Consider the following 6,204-nt stretch of genomic DNA (forward strand, 5'->3'; position numbering starts at 1 on the left):
GGTGTATTCCCACTTTGCAAATGAAGGAAAAGGCATAGACAAGCTAAATAACTTGCCCAATATGTCACAGCTAACAAGTGACAAAGCTGGGATGTGAATCCATATCTATAGGTCTCCACGCAACCACTGTGGTGGAAAATGTGATGCTGATATATAGTAGGAAGAAGACTGAGCAATTTTTTAGTTCATTACATGGTAACTGCTACCAGGGCTGGGTATAATTATGAGTCAGCCTCCTGGACATAAGGGTTAAAACTTTATCCTTCTCATGAAAAGACTGGACATTACTTAGCTCTATGCTACCTACTTTACCCTCCAGCCTTCCAAACTTGTTTCCGTGTGTCTTTGTACTTTTGCCCACATTGTATCCCTGTTTAGGGAATACCCTTCCAAATATTTTCTAATGTCCATCAATTCTTAAAGTCTGCTGAAATGTCAACTCTTTTGGAAAATCTTTGCTGAGATCTCTCCAACATCCTTTCTCCAACCTTTTGTAGGCTAGAGGCCTGCCCTTTCTCTGGGTCCCAATAGCATCCCTAAACATAATTATTATATTATGTTGTGATCACTGGTTTTTCTTTCCCCCTGTATTGTAAGCAACTCGAAGGCAGGCATGGATGGGTACTCCAAACATTGTATGGATTGAATCAAATGGAATTCCTGAGCTATATTTACATTTGGGGCACTATTTTAAATTCTGTAATGAAAGGCATCTCAAGTGTTAACTGAGTTGGAGCAGACTAAAAAACCAAACTGGTAGAAGAGTCATCTATCCCACTTGAATCCAAATTAACAAATCATTATAGATTCAATTAATCTATGAAAGAAAAAGACAAAGCAGTGTATAGAACCAATTGAAGTTAGGAAGTTGTTGCTAAACTTCCAGGAATAAGGTGATAAACTGAACTCTTAGGTTTACAGATCATTTCCTGGAGAGCAGTGAGGTGTTAAATTGAATGACATTAGGGTACTTGTTCTTGCTGAGTCATCCACGCCTCAGGTAGAATCTTCCTTTTGGTGGGCACAGCATGAAGACATGACTAAGCAATAAATTATTCATACATAAAGAAGAAGATACTTGGCTTAAAACAATTTTTTAAACCAAAACTCTTCTCCTAAAAAACTTTTTTTTTTTTTTGTTTTCTTTTCCTTCTCAAATATTAAAACCCTTGAAAGCAACAACCTGGGGTGAATAGTTCATGGAAATGGTGTATGGAATTAGGGGTAGGGTGGAGGGATGAGTGAAACTGCATGTTCAGCTTTTGGAATCAATCGCAATCATTACTAGCAGCCACTATGTGTCGAACATAATGTTAGAAGCTGGGAAACAAGCATCATGTTAAAGGAGTTTGCATTCAAATAGTGACTACATTCCACAATAGGGGAATGAATACAGTGTTATTACAGGAGGTTCAAGTAGGAAACTAATATTTGGTGTTCATGGAAGCAGGGATATTGGAACCATGTCTGAGAGACTGAATATGATCTCAACAGGCAGAGAATGGGCCATTCTGGGCAGATGGAATAGCACACAAAAAGCTAGAAAGAAAACTTGGAAGAACTTGGTGAGATTAGGGCCATGAGTAGTTTGGTGAGGCTACAAATAGATAATGTGTGATTACAAGGAAAAGTAGCAGAAGGAGAGATGGGAGCAGCAAGACACAAGGTGAGACAAGTATACTGGAGCCATATTTTAAAAGGCTTTGAATGCTGTAGTAAGGAGCTGGGTTTTTTTCCTGAAGGCAATATGGAAACATGGAGGTTTTTTTTTTTTTCTTTTTAAAGTTTATTTATTTATTTTGAGAGACACAGAGACAGTTTGAGTCGAGGAGTGGGGGAGAAAGAGAGAGAGAGAGAGAGAGAGAGAGAGAGAGAGAATCCCAAGCAGGCTCCTCACTGCCAGTGCAGAACCTGATGAGGGGCTCAAACCCATGAAACTGCAAGATCAGGACCTACCTGAGCTGAAACCGAGAGTCAGAGGCCTAACCGACTGAGCCACCCCAGTGCCCCCATCATGGAGCTATTAAAGCAGTGACATAGAGGTGCCTGGGTGACTCAGCCAGTTAAGCATCTGACTTTGGCTCAAGTCATGATCTTGCCCTTTGTGGATTTGAGCCCCACATCGGGCTCTGTGCTGGCAGCTCAGAGCCTGGAGACTGCTTCCGATTCTGTGTGTCCCTCTCTGTCTGCCCCTCCCCTGCTCACATTCTGTCTGTCTCTCTCTCTCTCAAAAATAAAAAAAAAAAATTAAAAAAATAATAAATAAAGCAGTGACATAAGGCGATGTATTATAACTGTTGCATTCTTGGCACTGTCTTCTGTAGTTGTTTTATAATATGCCTCAGTTTTCTCAAACTTTGGTGTGGACTTTCTCCTTAGTTCTCAAGGAAGATGTTGTCAAGAGAAAGAAGTACAAGGAACCAGAAGAAGGACTGGGAACCTGTAATTCAGTAGGAGCCCAAAGTAGGGCTTCCTGCCTCTTTGTGCCTTTGGGGAACTTCCAAGTCTACTTCCTAGAAGCACCTGGCTTCTCACTCTCTCTCCCTCATGGTTTCCCTCCCTAACACAACTCTTCCCCAACAGTGTTGTCTCTACCACAGCATGCTCACTCAGTCTTTTCAAATGCACAAAGCCACCTTATACAAATTAAGGAACACAGTCTCCTATTATCCAATTCAGCTAGACACAGCTTCCCTACCTGAGGCAGGCTGTTAGCCATGGTTACCAATCCCCTTTTCCTAATTTATTACCCTCCCTTCTATCACCTCATGCTTATAGCCAGAATTATTTTTCTTAGCATCCTTGAGTTATATGCATATACTCCTATATCTAAAACATTTGTGTATTATTTTTTAAACCAACCCTGAGAGGTAGGTGTATTTATTATTGTCATTATTTTACAGAGGAGAAAGTTGAAGCACAGCTAATAGGTGACTTGCTTATGGTCCTCCTCCTGTTATTAAGATACAATTAGGGGGAGCGCCTGGGTGGCTCATTCGGTTAAGCATCTGACTTCACGTCATGATCTCACAGTTTGTGAGTTCGAGCCCCGTGCCAGGCTCTGCGCTGGCAGCTCAGAGCCTGGAGCCTGCTTCTCATTCTGTGTCTCCCTCTCCGGCTCTCTGCCCCTCCCCCGCTCAAGAGACTCTTGTCTCTTTCTCTCTCAATAATAAACATTAATTTTTTTTTAATTAAAAATTTTAACTTTAAATCACCATACTATTTCCTAAATACTCCTTGCAGCTTCTATGTACCCTTTCTCCATTCTAAGTCAAACGTACTCTTTTCAAAACCACCCAAGCTTCTTGATTCCTGGATTTTGTGCCTGAATTTCCTTGAAGTAAACCCTCCCTCTGCTGGCCATTCTCCAGGACAAAACAGGAGCTTTTTGACTCCATTTCCTCACTCCACTGGCTTCTCTGAAAATTCCAACCTCCTTCACCTCTCGGAGTTGATATAGGTGACAGAGAACAAAATTCTGCTCTGAGTTTTACTATATCCTTAGGGCACACATTAGAAATGGAATAAAATAAAATAAAAGCATATCTAAAACACAGTTATATTTTGATTATTAGATCTATCCCAATCCATGTAAGATTTGAAGGATAATATTTCCCCAAAGAAAATCATAGATTTTGACATACGTTAGGAAAACTGTATGTGGAAATAGTCATCTGTATATGAAAAGAGAGTGGGGAGCGCTGGAGGAAACAAAGTCAAGGGCAACAGTAGCAATTCCCTTGTCTTAAAGTATAATGTGTTTGGAAACTGGAGTTTATAATCTGAATAATCATGAGAACTCTAAATAAAAGAAAGTCCAAAGAAAGACCGGCTCTGAGCTTTTAGGAGCTTTGTTATACCTGACCCCAGCCAGAACAGACTCACCTGCGTTCACAGTGGTAGGCCAGAATTGCTGCTAATTCATTTACCCCAGGCAGGTGACCCCAGGTAAAGACAAACCACCCCTATTTCACCCTTCCCTTGAGATAATGGAAAGAATCACATATACCTTCACCAAGCAGATGAACTTCTCTTTAGAGACGAGCTTCTCTCCATCTGTGAAATTGGGCTGGCAGCGGTACCATAAAGGCTCCGGGGTGCTTCTTATTCCTTTAAACAAAGGATGAAAATGATAGGTATGCTCAGCACTGCATCCTTCCGGCCTCTTGGCTTCAGGCATCATAAAAGGCAAAAGAAAAAAAGGTACTAGAAAGAGGGTGTTAAAGAAGATTCAAATTGCACTTTTAAGGGAAAACTTTAATCTTGCCCCAGGGAGGTAGTTTAGCATATGTAATTGAACGATTTTTAACACCTAGAGTTTCTTTTTTTTAATTTTTTTTTCAACGTTTATTTATTTTTGGGACAGAGAGAGACAGAGCATGAACGGGGGAGGGGCAGAGAGAGAGGGAGACACAGAATCGGAAACAGGCTCCAGGCTCCGAGCCATCAGCCCAGAGCCCGACGCGGGGCTCGAACTCACGGACCGCAAGATTGTGACCTGGCTGAAGTCGGACGCTTAACCGACTGCGCCACCCAGGCGCCCCATAACACCTAGAGTTTCTTAAATGAATTCTTTTTACCAAGAAATAACCTCATGCATAAACTGTAACACATGGGCATACTTAATATATGTTATTGACATCATATGTTTACTAATGGTTCCTATGGGTACTGTCCCAGAGAAAATTCTATTGGAAGGTAATCTTTAAACAATTCCTGCAAACTTTGTTTTAAATAATTACCTATAAGAGAAAAGAAAATAGACTTTTTTGGTAATTTTTTTTTTTTTTTTTTTTTTTTTTTTTTTTTTTTTTTTTTTTTTTTGCTTATTTTACTTCTTTTACACCACTGCTTGGTCATTCTTTTCCAGTGCTAATATCCTTCTTTGTAGCCTCTATTTTCCTTTCTTCTACCTGTCAACCTTGGAAAACTTAGTATTCCTTTAAGGAATAATCATGCTTCAATTTCTGGTGCTGCAGACTTCTTCCCATCTCATTTGCTGCCTTTCCGCCCTGGATACAGTTAGATTTGAATAGAGGACTTCATTGGGTGGATAGCCATCAGCTCTTCAAAGTTTACACCTAAGAAGATGACCTTTTTATTCACTTGCTCATTTTAATAACAAGATACCATCTCACTCTGGGAAGTTAAAAAAAAAAAAAAACACTGGTAAATATGTAGATTGTTTTCCATGCCAAAGAACTGTTTGAGATCTTTGACTGCAGTGTAATTTTTTATTTATTTGATTTTTAAAATCATTATTGTTCTCTATTAGTGATGACGCAGAAAGCTATACATCTCCCCCTTGTGGTTTCTGTTAGTGTATGCCTTTCCTTGTCCAATCTCTTCCAGTTCCAATCATTCCCAATAAAATACTGTTAAAATGATCTTCCAAAACCACGACTCTGATATCACTCTCCTGCTCAAATGCCCAGTGGCTCACTATCACCTGCGAGATAAAATCCAAACTTCTTCGCATGGTCCACTTGAAATTCCTATACTAAAATTCTCTGCTTTTTGAAATCCTATACATTCTTCAGGGCCCAAATTCCTCATTCCCAATCCCTACCTAGAAGAAGTCTCTCCATTTTGTGCTCTTAAATCACAATCTGCCAGTAATTGTAGGTATTTATGCTCATCTTATCTCTCCCACTCTATCGTGAGTCTCTGGAGAACAGGAAGGGACAATGTCTTTTTCATCTTCCTGTTGTCCACATAATTCCTTGAAGGCGAAGTCCTCAATAAATGTCTATAGAATTGAATAAAATACAGTGGTTAGTAAGATTAAAAGTCAGCATTAGGCTTTAAAAACAGAGGACACATTTAAAAATGTTTTAAGAGGGACACCTGGGTGACTCAGTTGGTTAAGCGTCTGGCTCTTGAGTCATGGGATCAAGACCCCCATGGGGCTCTGTGCTGAGCATGGAGTCTGCTTAAGATTCTCCCTCTCTCTCTCTCTCTCTCTCTCTCTCTCTCTCTGTCCCTGTACCCTGCTGTCTCTAAAAAAATAAAAATAAGTAACAAAGTGTTCCATTAAAAAAAAAGGATTCTCTCTCTCCCTCTCTCCCCCGCTTATACACTCTGTCTCTAAAAAAAACTTTTAAAAAGAGAGAGAATTGTATAGACCAGCCCTGTCAAGCAGAAATATAATTACAAGCTACCAGTGTTAATTAAAAATTTTCTGGTAGCCAGATTTAAAACACA

This window comes from Herpailurus yagouaroundi, unplaced genomic scaffold (assembly GCF_014898765.1).
Source record: "Herpailurus yagouaroundi ecotype Mexico unplaced genomic scaffold, PumYag 141, whole genome shotgun sequence".
Taxonomy (NCBI): Eukaryota; Metazoa; Chordata; class Mammalia; order Carnivora; family Felidae; genus Herpailurus; species Herpailurus yagouaroundi.